The following is a 14,968-nucleotide window of genomic DNA, read 5'->3' on the forward strand; positions in this document are numbered from 1 at the left end:
GAGGTTGACCCTGCAAGGGCATGAATCCCAGAAGGTGGCATCACTGGGGACCATCCCGGAGGCTGGCTGTCATAAGGAAACCATCATCTTATAGCCCACTGAGAGACTGCATAATGAATACACAATCCTCAAGCAAAACAATGAATTATCTTTTATATTTATTCACTCAGTTGCTTTTCATGGAATAGAATTGTGACACGAGTAGGAGAAATATTATCATCCCTATTTTGCAGATGAGAAAAAGGCAGCGAAAGAGATCTTTGACTTGCCCAAAATCCCCAGGTAATGGTGCAGCTGAGACTGGATTGAGAACTCTTAGTTGACTGAGTTTCCCCATTTCCCCATTACAGAGTGAGGCCACGAGAGGCCAGAATATAGCTCCCCACGGGCTAGAATATAGAATGGCCAGCAGGCAATGGGTGAAGAGAGGTTTCCGCCACAAGAGGAGAACTTCCTGCACTATCCTGCCCACTGACTTGCAAGGTTAGTGATTTTCTAGTGTTGCCCCCTCGCCCTGCCTTGAAGGAGGTGCTTGCTGCTACAGTGAACTGATGCCAATCATTCTACTAACTCACCTGCATACACAAATATTGGGTAGAATTTTCTCAATATTGAGTTTTTATCCTCTAAATTTTTTTTTTAATTCAAAACCTGGTACCAATTATCCAGCAGGAGCTGGTGGAAAACAAAATGAATGAGGAGCAAATGACTCTTGGAAAAACCGGACGCAGCAGGATGTTTAGCTCAATGCCTGATGGTATTTTTAATGTATTTTCACATGTGCTTGAGATTATTTCCCGTTATGCAAATATATTTTCCTAATTGTTCCTAACTCGTGCGTTCCATGAAATGAATTGGCGTTTCCGGGGGTCCACCCAGGAGGATGAGACAATCTGGAGGTCAGCTTCCCGGACAGATCAATGCCGCTACAGAGGAGATTGCTCTGACTCACCACCTCTCCTGGCCGGTCAAATGCTGATCTTTGGCTTCCATAAAAAATTACATTGAAAGAAATTTAAAATGCTCTGCCCCAGAAGAATACAGATCGGGGAAATGTCTGTCTGGTCGCGCCCAGCCAGCTTAACTCTCTAGGACACTACGTTCACTTAGTGGGACTTCTGGGGGGCAAAAAAAGGATCCTCTTGCCACCTGGAAATCTTTTATCTTCCTCTCTGACGATAACATGTGCAAACGTGTCACTAGCAGCCCCTGAGAGGACATTAGCCCCTCCAGGGTGGGAATCCTGCGCCCTCGGCTTCCCACAGTGCGTGACACAGGGTTCCCAGGCGTAGAGCGGTGGTACGTAATCATCTGTGGACGTGATGACGGCTTCAGAAGTCCGGGAAGGCTTGGTCCTGATTACAGCCATTCTCAGTCAGGATCCCACAAGACAATTAGCCATCTGAGTGACTACTTTCTCAGTTTTCCCAAGAATGCTACAAGGCTGGTGCCCTTGTAAATGGAGAGGAGATGAGCTAATTTATGACATATGTTGGTTGTCTTGGGGCACTGGGGGTTTATTCTACCGGGAATCCTTGTTGAAAAGGGTCAGCTGAGGCTTCCAAGATAACGTGGCTTATGGTGGGAGTACAAAAGGTGCATGTGGGCTCTGCGCTCTGCCCGAGAGGAACTATCTGGCTGCATTCGAGCTCCCTCAACGAGTACAGACCCTGAACTCCAGGGGCACAGACAGCAGCTTTCTGGTTGCTGGAAACTAGGGGAAAAAGAGGACGAGGGTGATGGAAAGGGCCCTGAGGGGTCTTTCTGAGACAGGAAATGTTCTAAAGTTGGATTGTGGTGATGGTGGCACAACTCTATAAATATACCAAAAATCATTGAATTATACACTTAAAACAAGTGAATTTTATGGTATGCAAATTCTACCTCAAGACAGCCACTTTAAAAAATAACCTATTTACCCATAAACATCTACTATAGGAACAAGTAAGGGAACAGGCATAAAAGAAAAGTCCTTACATGAGGTGGCCCTAAGTCAGTGTCCACTGCTGCTAAGAATAAAGATGGCGGACATGGCCATGTGGTAAATGAAGGTTCTTAAACTTTCCCTTCTAGTGGTTTCTTTCCCACACCCTATAAACATGTTCAATTAAAAAAAAACCTCCCTCAAAACTATACACACTCCAGCTACCATATCTACTTGCAGTCACAGCCAAGCTTCTCAGCTGTCTCCTACTGATTTATGCATTTATTTATGCAATAAATATGTAACAAACATCTATCATGTGACCAACAGTTTGCTTGACACATAAATAAATAAAATACAGGACCTATTTACTCTTAAGAAACTCACTCTTGAGTAATAACAGCAAAAATGGCAGAGTAAGAGACCCCAAAATTCCACATATCCAGAGAAGCAATACTTTTTTTAATTTTTCTTTTTTTCGGATGTATATCATATTTCAAATTCTGGATACATTACATCATGTTCACCACCCGAACACTAATTATAGTGCATCCCCTCACATGTGACCCTAATCACCCCTTTTGCCCTCCCCCCTCCCCCCTTCCCCAATGGTAACCACCAGTCCACTCTCCAATGCTATGTGTTTTTTTCTTTCGTCGTTTTTATCTTCTACTTATGAGTGAGATCATATGGTATTTGACTTTCTCCCTCTGACTTATTTCACTCAGCATAATACCCTCAAGGTCCATCCATGTTGTCACAAATGGCTGGATTTCACCATTTCTTATGGCTGAGTAGTAGCCCATCGTGTATAAATACCACATCTTCTTTATCCATTCGTCCCTTGATAGGCACCTAGGTTGCTTCCAAGTCTTGGCTATTGTGTATAATGCTGCAATGAAGATAGGGGTGCAAGTATCTTTATGCCTTTGTGTTTTCAAGTTCTTTGGATAAATACCCAGCAGTGGAATAGCTGGATCATATGGTAGATCTATCCTTAATTTTCTGAGGATGCTCCAAACTGCTTTCCATAGTGGCTGCACCAGTTTGCACTGCCACCAGCAATGAACGAGGGTTCCCTTCTCTCCACACCCTCTCCAACATTTGCTGCTTCCTGTCTTGTTAATTATAGCCCTTCTGACTGGAGTGAGGTGATACCTCATTGTAGTTTTGGTGTGCATTTCCCTGATAGCTAATGACGTTGAGCATCTTTTCATATGCCTGTTGGCCATCTGTATTTCTTCTTTGGAGAAATCTCTGTTCAGATCTTTTGCCCATTTTCTAATTGGATTGTTGGTTTTTTTGTTGTTGAGCTGTATGAGTTCTTTGCATATTTTGGATATTAACCCCTTATCTGACATGTGGTTTGCAAATATCTTCTCCCAATTGTTAGGTTGTCTTTTCGTTTTGTTGATGGTTTCCTTTGCTGTGCAGGAACTTTTTAGTTTGATGTAGTCCCATTTGTTCATTTTTTCTTTTGTTTCCCTTGCCCGGTCAGACATGGGACTTGAAAATATGCTGCTCAGAACAATGTCATAGAGCGTACTGCCTGTGTTTTCTTCTAGAAGTCTCATGGTTTCGGGTCTTACATTCAAGCCTTTAATCCATTTTGAGTTGATTTTTGTGCGTGGTGTAAGGGAATGGTCTACTTTCATTCTTTTGCCCGTGGCTGTCCAGTTTTCCCAACACCATTTATTGATCATCCTTTCTCCATCATATGCTCTTGGCTCCCTTGTCGAATACTAGCTGTCCATAAGTGTGGGTTTACTTCTGGGCTCTCAATTTTGTTCCATTGATCTGTGTGTCTGTTTTTCTGCCAGTACCATGCTGGTTTGGTTACTATGGCTTTGTAGTATAATTTGAAATCGGGGAGTGTGATACCTCCGACTTTGTTCTTTTTTCTCAGGAATCCTTTGGCTATTCGGGGTCTTTTGTTGTTCCAGAGAAGCAATTCTTATAAAACAAGCAGAATCAACTTTTTTGGCACTCTGGAAACTACCCAAAGCCTTGTAGTAACTGGGGGACCACTTATTTCAGAAAAATACCTGAATCTACGTAAATATTCAGCATCTTAACTTACCCTATTCCATCACCCATGACCCAGCTGAATGTCAGCCTTGAAAATAACAACCTACATCCCTCGTACAGGTACCAAAGGGAGAAGAATGGACTTTATTGGCAAAGAATTGCCATTATTTGATCTGTCTTGTGGTTCCCTAGAAGATACATTCAAAAGGCTTTGATTTCTGGCTTAGTGATAAAGCTGCTACCCGAGGACCATTTGTCAAAAACCTTTACAGGCAAATATTATATTCACTGATGCATGAGGCAATGGATAACAGTACACGATGGACTGGTTGAAAAGGTGTAGAGGCAAGAGCAGGGAATAAGGAGCTTTGGGAAATAAGGGCATTGAAAAGCTCCCACATATTTCTGGGAATCTAGAAGGCCACATGCATGCCCAGGGCTGTGCACATGCTCAGGAAAGACCTGAGAAGGCCATCAGCTCTCACCTCTGGCTGACCTTGAGCCAGAAAGGTCTCTGTGAAAGCAGGAAGTTAAGGCTAAGGCAGAGTTGCAGACTGCCTGGTTGAGACTTGAAGGTGTGTCCCAACACACACACAGGGCTCCTCAGCAAAGACTGGGAGATTTTTTGGTCCCAGTCATATAAAGAATCTCTGCTGGGGGCCGGCCCGGTGGCAGCAGCGGTTAAGTTCTCATGGTCCGCTTCTGGGTGGCCCAGGGTTCACCAGTTTGGATCCCGGGTGCAGACATGGCACAGCCTGGCAAAAAGCCATGCTGTGGTAGGCATCCATGTATAAAGTACAGGAAGATGGGCACGGATGTTAGCTCAGGGCCAGTCTTCCTCAGCAAAAAGAGGAGGATTAGCAATAGTTAGCTCAGGGCTAATCTTCCTCAAAAAAATAATAATAATTTCTGCTGAATCATTAGCTGACCACTAAGCTAATGGAACAGAGACTTGAGTGGCCATAAATGACAAAAACACAGACTTTACAAAATTAGTTCAGAAAAATCACTGGGCAAACAAATAGCTGCTACTACAACAAGAAGCAACAACAGCAAGCCCCACAGAAAAGGGAGAACTAAGAACTGTCACACTGTTACATACAAAATGCCAAGTTTTCAACAAAAAAGCTATGAGGCACGCAAAGAAACAAGCAAGTACAGCACATACACAGAGAGTAAAAGTGATCAATAGGAACTGCCTGAAAAAGCCCAGATGTTGGGCTTACCAGACAAAAGCTTTAGATCAGCTATTTTAAATTTGCTCAAAGCAATAAAGCAAGCACTGTGTAAAAATCTAAAGGAAAGTGTAGGAATGATAGCTCATCCAATAGAGAACATCAATAAAGAGATGGAAATTATCGAAAGAAACCAACTAGAGATTCTGGAGCTGAAAAGCATAACTGAAGTGGGAAATTCAGGAGAGGAGTTCAGTAACAGACTTGAGCAGTCAGAAGAATCAGTGACCTTGAAGATAAGACAATTAAGGATATCCAGCCTGAGGAAGAGACAGAAAAAGGAATGAAGAAAAACTAACAAAACCTCAGATACCTTTGGGACACCATCAGGCATACCAACATATGCACATCGAGATTCCCCGGCGGAGGAGAGAGAGAGGCAGAAAGACTGCCGGGAGAAATAATGGTTGAAATTTTCCCAAATTTGAGGAAAGACGTGACTCTACATAATCAAGGAGCTCAAAAAGATCCAAGGAGAATAAACTCAAAGAGAGCCACATGAGAGGAATCACAACTCTCGAAAGCCAAAGAGAGAGAATTTTGAAAGCAACGAGAGAAAATCGACTCACCATGTACGAGGGATCCTCAAGAAGGTTAACAGCTGGTTTATCATCAGAAATCGTAGAGGCCAGAAGACAGGGAGATGACGTAGTCAAAGTACTGAAATTTAAAAACTAAAAAGCAAGAATTCTATACCCAGCAACACTATCTTTCAAAAGTAGAGAGAAGATGTCCAGTTTCTGATCCTGCATATAAGCCATCACTCGGGCCTGGCCCCGTGGCCGAGTGGTTAAGTTCGCACACTCTGCCCCGGCAGCCCAGGGTTTCGCTGGGGCCCATCCTGAGCGAAGACATGGCACCACTCATCAGGCCATGCTGAGGCGGCGTCCCACATGCCACCATTGGAAGGGCCCACAACTTAAAACAAATGTACAACTATGCACCAGGGGCTTTGGGGAGAAAAAGGAAAAATAAACTCTTTAAAAAAAAATAAAATAAAAAAGAAGACATCACTCCTATCTTCACAAGAAGAAACCGAAAATCAACAAGTATTTTTAGATCCATCAGATAGTGGAGGTCTCAGGATAAATCACTGCTCAAAAGATGTGGGGAGATGGGCAGCAGATGCAGAGATCACCACTTCCAGGAGCAAAAGCCCAGGAGCAGAAACCTCCCCAGGAACCAGCAACGGAATCAGAAAACAAAGTGTAATTGATGAATTGCTGGAGGCCTCACGTGGACATGTTAAGAGTTAAAAATTCCAGGGGGACTTAGTCTTAGGCAGATCCCCACACTCGCATGAGCTTACTGGCAGAATGGATTTTTTTTTTAAGTTCTAGCTGTACGCTGTCTAAAAGAGACTCAATTTTTTATAATTATATTTATTTATTTTTAAAAGCTTTATTGAGATATCATTGACACATGACAACTGTATATTTTAGGATGTACAACTTGATGTTTTGATATACACGTACATTGTGAAATGACCAATACCATCCAGCTCAGTAACATATATCATCTCTACCTAGCTATCACTGAGGGGGGTGTGAGCAGATTTAATTTAAGATCTATCTCCTTAGCAAATTTCAAGAACACAGTACAATAATATTAACTATAGTCACCGTGCTGTACATTAGATCCCTAAAACCTATTCATCTTATAACTTTGACCAAGCTCTTTGACCAAACCCTTATCACCCACCCGCACCACCCCCATATGCGCCCCCATCCCTAATAACCCTGTGTAGTGTAAGCCCTGACAGTGGTTTTTCTTTTTTGTCATGCAAGTGCCTGACTTAAGCTTTGATTGCCAAGGCGTCCACTTCAAAGAAACATCCACTTCCAAGATGGCTACCTCAATAGACACATGGCTGGCCACACGACTAGATAAAAAGCCAGCCCCTCCCCCAACACCAAGCCTCCTTTGTTTCGGAGATCTTGGTTGATTTTGATAGCTGACCATTTGGACTGCTTTTTTTTCTCTTTCTGAACTTTAAATTCCCACTGTTATATTTTAAATTCACCAATAAAGAGTGAGCCCATGAAAACCCAGGAGCCCACCCCTGACCCCACTTAAAGCAGAGCCCCAGGCCCCCGTGCGTTCTCTCTCTCTCCCCTCTGCGACCTCCCTGTGGTTCCCAGGCACGCCATGTACTTCCAGGACGGGTGAGTGACAAACCCTGTCTCTTTCAAAGTTTCCTGATGGTTATTGCTGAAGAGAGTCTTGTACTCATAGCAAGAACCACAAGGCCAGTCCAGCCACAACATTAGTTATCGATAGGCTGAGACTGGCACAGAACAGCGTGGTGCTATTCTCCGATTCTACGTGTTTGGCTTTTTTAGATTCCACCTATAAGTGAGATCAGACAGCGTCCATCTTTCTGTATTTGTCCGGCTAACTTCACTTAGCGTAACGTCCTCCAGGTTCATCCACGTTTTCACAAATGGCGGAATTTCCTTCTTTTTATGGTTAAATTATATTGCCTTGTGTGTATATATATATATATTACATCCATTCATCGATGGATGGACACTTAGGTTGTTCCCGTACCTTGGCTACGGTGAATAAAGCTTCGATGAGCCTGGGAGCGCAGGTCATGTCCTCAAGATTCTGATTTCATTTCCTTTGGCTCTATACCCAGCAGCGGGAGTGCTGGATCATATGGTAATTCTATTTTTAATTTTTTAAGGAACCTCCACACTATTTTCCACAGTGGCTGCACCAATTTACATTCCTACAAATAGTTTACACCCTCACCAACACTTATTTCTTGTCTTTTTGATAATGCCATCCTAACGCATGTGAGGTCACAACACACTGCGATTTTGATTTGCATTCCCCAGACGATTAGTGACATTGAGCATCTTTTCATGTGTCTGTTGGTCATCTGTATGTCTTCTTTGGAAAAAAGTCTATTCAGATCCTCTGCCCATTTTTTAATCAGATTGGGTTTTTTTGTTTTGGGCTTTTTTTGCTGAGGAAGATTGGCCCTGAGCCAACATCCATGCAATCTTCCTCTACTTTATATGTGGGACGCTGGCCACAGCATGGCTTGACAAGTGGTGAATAGGTCCACACCCGGGATCCAAACTGGCAAATGCCAGGCCGCTGAAGTGGAGCATGGGAACCTAACTGCTATGCCACTGGGCTAGCCCTCAGATTGTTTTCTTTTTCGCTATTGAGTTGTATAAGTTCTTTATACATTTTGCATACTAACCCCTTATCAAATTACTAAGCCCTCCAATTCATTCTCCACATTGCAACCATGATCTTTCCGAAATTAATGTGGTCTTGTTACTCTAAATAATGTCATTCAAGACATGCACATGCACATGGACACAAGTGCACACAGACACACACACACAAAAAAAAAAATAGCAAAAGCATTATTTCAGTGCTTAAACATTGCTGAACACTGAAGACTAAAAGTGAGTTGTTCCACTTCTCTGCCAGATGGCCCCTACTTCCAGAGCCAGCTAAAACACCCTACTTTTTGTAAAATTTCCCTTAAAACCCCACAGACATAATGACATCCTTCCTTGTGCCACAACTTCCCCCAACACTCACACACGTCCCATACCTCACACCCAGCTTCAGTCCACCGCTAAGCATATCACTATCTCCTCCACGGCTCCAAGGTCCTTGACAGACGGACTGTGTTGGCGATGTTTCATTTGATTAACGGACTATTAAGGATGAGGACACTCTCCCAGACAGTAATAGCAGAGCCTGCTGCTTGCTCTGAGACCAGCACAGTACCCCACGATTCTATCTGTACACAGAGCTGGGAGAAAATATCAAGAAAATACCTAGCGTTTGGAAAATTATATTTATTGGGAAAGGCTAAAGGATCATCTCAACTTGAAACATGGAGGCTATGGAGAGATTTCAATATATCTTCCGCAAAGCCCATAGGGTGGAAGAGAAATGCTCCCAGGGGCAGCAGCCCAGGCCTCTGGTCTCCCTGGGGACGCCCACCCTTCTGCCCTGTTAAATTAGCAGGCTGGGCGCAAAGCAAACTTCCCCCACTAGCGCCCTGTGGTTCTAAAGCTGCGCATTAAACAGAGCAAAGAACAACACGCAACTGTCAGCACGAGCGACTCTGTTAGGTGTGAGAAAGCATTTCCCCGGAGCAGAGCCGGTTCAAGAGCGGAGGGACACAAGAGGGCTGAAGGGCCTGACTAGCTGGGTGGGTCTTCAGCCGTCCTGGGGATTTATGTGGCCTTCTTCCAAGGTGGGGCTGGGGGTGGCTGGAGGCGAGGGGGGTGGGGGGTAGTTCCAGCCAGGTTATCAACCCTGAACCTCTCTGATATTCTGATGAACATCACAGGTCTGAGAGGGTCTTTTTTTCCAGAAAGATTGCACAAACTCCCCTGGGAACGTAGAGAAATATCAGTAAGATGAGTCACCGTTCATGCCTCCGGTCATCAGAATAATCATGGATGATAATCCTATGAAGGGTGGCATGTTATGGGGTTTTGGGGGAGGGGGAGCTTTTTCTAAGAAGATAATAGAATTTTTTCCTAAAATTCTGTCAATCCAAATACACCTGGGGATGTATTTTCACAGCAGTTTGAGCTTCCCTCCAGGAATCAGCAAAGATGACCCCTCAGCTTTGTGTGAAGGAAGCTGCATGCCAGGAAGAATTCACCGCTTTCTGAAGAAGACACTAAAAACCCAGGTGGCAGCTGGTGGCCTCTGTCCATGCTCTGAGTGTATATTTAGCCTGATCTGATTGACTGAGGTCACAGGCTCAGAGTCCACGTGGCCCAGGAGGCCCGCTATGATTCACTTGCCCAGCAGTAATAAATCTCCCTGCTGGAGCTGCAGTCGCTTGCTGCTGGCTCGGCTCCTTGTGCATTTGTGTTCTGCCTCAAAGCTGTAAAGACACAGAATTAAGACGGACAAGAGATATCTATATCTAGATATCTAGCTGCTCCATGGATCGCATCCTGTAGAAAAAGACTAATCCTTTTAAAAGATGAATTACGGTCATTTGTTCAAGGATCCACACAATGGAAAAATAACAGCTTCCAGTAACCATGCACCTCACTGTGGTAATTCCCACTGAGGGAAACAAATTCCGAATTTCTCTCAGCTACTGAAAATGGCAATTCCACCAGAGCAGCAGAAAAATCACCCTAGTAGGCAAAGAGATTTGAGCCAAGTTAGCCTTTGGGAACACAGTGCCCTGGTCTTGGGATGAGGCCAGGGAAAATTAGCTGTCTGTCCTTTTATGGTGACTGGATTAGGGCTGGGCAGGGGGGCGTGGGCACATCGTGGAAGTGACAAGCTTCACATTGGCATTCCAGCGACCACAGCCTGACCTATCCCAGGGCGAGCATGTGTGGCTGCCCTTCTCAAGACACCACTGGGTCCACTGCCTGCCTTTATGAGCATCTTACCCCGTGACTCGGGAAGGGCGGGATGTGAGAGGGACATACATAGTGAGCCTGGACGGGATGAGGCCCGGCCGTTTCACTGGGTTCGCAGGGTTACATTAACATGCACTCATAAGAGGGGAAGATAACAAGCTTACAGAGGAGAAGCCTGGCGGACCCACCTTACCAGGCGACCCAGTCAACAACAACACCAGTGAGGTGACATCCTGACATTAGGGGACTCGAGGTATGACACACTGAGGAAGACACCATATTGCTTTTACGGTATTCTCGCCAAAAATGTATAACCTAATTTTTTTTTTTTTTTGAGGAAGATTAGCCCTGAGCTAACTACTGCCAATCCTCCTCTTTTTGCTGAGGAAGACTGGCCCTGAGCTAACATCCATGCCCATCTTCCTCTACTTTATATGTGGGACGCCTACCACAGCATGGCTTTTGCCAAGTGGTGCCACGTCCGCACCTGGGATCTGAACGTGCGAACCCCAAGCCACCAAAGTGGAACGTGCGCACTTAACTGCTGTGCCACCCAGCTGGCCCCATAACCTAAATTTAATTGTGAGAAAACATCAGAGGAACCCAAATTGAGGGACATGTGACAAATCCTGGCCATTACTTTTCAAAAGTCTAAAGGTTTGAAAGACAAAGAAAGGCAGAGGAATATTCTAGACTAAAAGAGACCAAGGACACATGACAGCTAAATGCAACCTGTGAGACTGGCGGGCTCCTGGCCCCGAGGGAGCCTCAGCGGAGCCAGGGGGAACCTGGGTAAGGTGGGTGGGTCCTCCACAGCGCTGCCTGGGGCAGTTCCGGTCTGACCATCCTCACTGTGTAGACACGGACACTGGGGGAGCAGATGGGGATTCTCCGCACTGATTTTGCAACTTTAAGTCCAAAGTCGTCCCAAAATAAAAAGGTAAAAAATAAAGTCTCTCGGGGCTGGCCCCGTGGCCGAGTGGTTAAGTTCGCGCGCTCCGCTGCAGGCGGCCCAGTGTTTCGTTAGTTCGAATCCTGGGCGCGGACATGGCACTGCTCATCAAACCACGCTGAGGCAGCGTCCCACATGCCACAACTAGAAGAACCCACAACGAATACACAACTATGTACCGGGGGAGCTTTGGGGAGAAAAAGGAAAAAAATAAAATCTTTAAAAAAAAATAAAATAAAATAAAAATAAAGTCTCTTCAAAATTCAACAAGAAGAAAAAAGGAGGAGAAGCCGAGGACAAGGAGGCGGAGGAGGGGAAGTGGAAGGGGAGGAAGGGAAGGGGAGGGGGGAGAGAGGGAACGGGGCACGTCGAGCTTGTCTCATCTGAGGAAGAGCCGGGAAAGGCCAGAGACACCCTGAGGCGTTGGAGTGCTGGCCAGGGAAAGGCAGCATCAGCGGGGTGGAAGGAGGAGAGGGACCCTCCGTCTGTTCCCCCGGCTTCGCCTTCTGGTCGGGACAAATATGTCACATTTGCCAACACGCCCCAAACTTGGATGTTCCCTCTCGCCCCCTCTTAGCAGGAAATCCCGTCTTCGGTCCCCGGGTCCCATCATCCTTCCCGAGTTCCGGGCAGGAGCGAGGTGGCTGTCACCGCCACGACGGGGACTCGGACCGCCCACCCGCCGCCTGCAGGGCCGGCTCTGGCCGGCGGCCCCTCCGCCCGCCCACCGCTGTGGCCCGGCCGCCCCGACGGCTGGGCGGCCCCTCGCTGGAGCTCCCGGCTCGGCTGGGCTCCTTCGCCCCGCGAGTCGGCTCCCCCGCGGATCTCAAGTTCGGCCCCGAAGCGGCGGCTCTGGCGGCGGGGCGGCGGGCGCGGGTGGCCGCGAGGGGGCGGTGTGGACACGCCGCAGGCCCGCCCGCAGCATCCTCGGAGCCGCCCGAGGGGAAACGCGCATTCCGGCCCGCAGGCTCCGAGTGGGGAGACCGCAGGCCGTTTTTATTCTTTCTGTCCTGTTTTTGTTTTCCAAATTTCCTATAATTAATAAATGACTTTTATGACCAAACCAATTGTATTAATAAAAAGAAAGAGGCCAGGTCTGTAAGGTCCATTTTTTTGCATCATGTGTGCCACATTTTTCACATTCACACATTCTCCAGCTAGGAAGATCCAGGGCGGGGCGGTGGACCTACAGACCCGCCCAGGGAGGGATGGCACCTGAGTCGGCGGCGCCAGGCCCTCCTGGTCCTGGGGTCCAGGAGCCCTTCCCCTAGCCGGGCTGGCTCCTTGCCCCGCTGCCAGGTCCGTTGTTTTTGTCATAGCTGAATCCCACTTCCTCTTGTAAATGAGGCACCTGCCCCGTGCCTTCCCGGGGGACCTCTCTGGTGTGCTCCACCATTCTGCCCCCTAACTTTCTTCATGGCCAGCATGTCCCAAACTCTCAGTCATTTCCTATGGCTTTACCAATTTCTCCGCGTTCCCCCCAGGTTGTGAAGACCAGGCTGAACCCGGATGGGGGCTCAGTGAGGACCGGATTCACGGTGGTGGTCAAGTGGGGGTGCCTGAGGCTCAGACATGGGCTCTTGCTGCTGAGCCCAGTACTGCCCTCAGGGCCACCAGGGTTCCCCTAGGTCCTGCTCACATTCAGCAGGCTGCCATGACCCCAGGTCTGTGTGGGGCCATCTGCACCCCTGCCAGGGAGGCGCCCCAAACACTCCCACCCCATCCTGGCCTCTGGGCTTTCGGGGTGGGAGAAGCAGAACTTCTGCCCACCCACCTGGGCTGGAGCCCCTGCACCACAGGAAGCGACCGGGCGCCTGCACACCCCTGTCCCTGTGCACGAGGATGACAGCTTCATCCCCAGGCCGGAACATGAGAGGCTCCCCCAGCACCCAGGTCCCCACACTCTCAGAGCGGGAACCCACATTTCTCCGCAGAAGCACACAGTGTTCTTACAAGGGCTGCGTTCAGGCCGCATCTTATTTTAAACCCAAGCTTAGGCCTCAAGGCTGCAGAAAGCCACGAAGCGTGAGGGAAAGCCATCAACAGCAGAAACAAGCACACAGGGAAAGAACCGGGAGTGGACTCCTCGTCCTGATGCCAGGAACGGCTCAGAAGCCCATGCGCTTCAGCCTCACACTGTGTCCCCGCTCGACAGGCACAGGCACGCCTCTCCTGGGGCAGCTGTTCCTCCACGTGAATCCCCGCCTCCCCTCCCCTTCCCCCCACTCCCCTCTCTCCTCCTCTCCTTTTCCTTCCGCCCCTCTCCCCTCTCCTCCCCTGTCTCCTCCCCTCCCTTCCTCTCCCCCCTTCCTTTCTCCTCTCGCCCCTCTCCTCTCCCTGTTCTTCCCCTCACACTCCTCTGGGTCCGTCCTCCTTGTCTCTGTCACCCCCTGCCCCAGGCCGCCCAGGCCGCCCAGGCCTCCCCCAGCATCGTGAGGCCCCTCCCTCACCCAGTGCCCATGACCATCGGCCACAAGCCTGGCCTGGGGCTCAGGTCTAGACCGGGACACATTCCAGCACTAGAAGCTGGGACCCCCTACCTACCACCACGTGGAGCACCGCTGATCCCTCTTTGCTGCAGCACTTGCAAGTCAAGAGCAGGTGGTCCCTGGAGACATCCTGGCGGGGGTGTGGCAGGGTGGCCTGAGGAGGCTCTGGGGCTCGGGTTCCTGTGCCCACAAGGTCAAGGAGGGAGCAGAGGCCGCCCCACAGTCCTACGGAGACTAGAGCTCCACCTGTTTTCCCAGTGCTGGGGGGGTCCCTCCCATCCAAGGAGACCGGAGTGGGACAGCATCCTCCCAGGGGGACCGGGGGCACTCCTGGAGCTTCAGTGAGATCTGACAGGAGCCTCAAAATGGCAAAGGAAAAGCAGGTGTTGAAGCAGGTGTAAAAGAGTGCAGAGACCCCCGTGCATTCCAGCCCCCACCCCCTCCAGGCCGAGCTCAGGAGGGCCCAGTCCACGGCAAGGAGATGGGGCGGCTGCTGCAGGCCCTGCGGGGGCTCACGCCCCACTGTCCAGGCTCTTCTGCACCTTCTCTCACCCAGTTCACGAGAATAAAGGGGGAACTTCACATCTTGTGATAATCTTTTTTAAGCTCAAAAACATGGTTTAAAAATCAATTAAGGAATTATCAAGAAGGAATGATTATAAACAATGTATACCGCATCAGCATGACAATGAGATAGATCTCTGTCCCCAGGGTCTTGTCCTCAGGACGGCCTTGATAGTCATCTGAGTCAGACCACCGGCCCTCCAGGATCCCCCACCCCTGTTTCCAGAACACGGAGCAGCTCACGCAGCCTTTCGGGAACTCCTGGAAGCCCAGAAAACACTCCTGCCAGGCTGGCTCCTGTCCCCATTCTGATCAGCTGAAAACTGCTCTTCTGGGGACCCCGCCCGGAATAACTGTGTAAGGAAGCCACCGCCCAGACCTCCACCTCACACCCGAGCCCT

At 48.3% G+C, this 14,968-nt stretch overlaps 1 protein-coding gene across 1 annotated transcript in view; it reads right to left on the bottom strand.

Annotated features, from left to right (window-relative positions):
- The window catches only part of NXNL2 (nucleoredoxin like 2), a 40,290-nt gene that overhangs the window by 3,397 nt on the left and 21,925 nt on the right, over positions 1-14,968 (bottom strand). The window lies entirely within an intron of this gene.

This window comes from Equus przewalskii, chromosome 22, assembly GCF_037783145.1.
Source record: "Equus przewalskii isolate Varuska chromosome 22, EquPr2, whole genome shotgun sequence".
Classification (NCBI taxonomy): domain Eukaryota; kingdom Metazoa; phylum Chordata; class Mammalia; order Perissodactyla; family Equidae; genus Equus; species Equus przewalskii.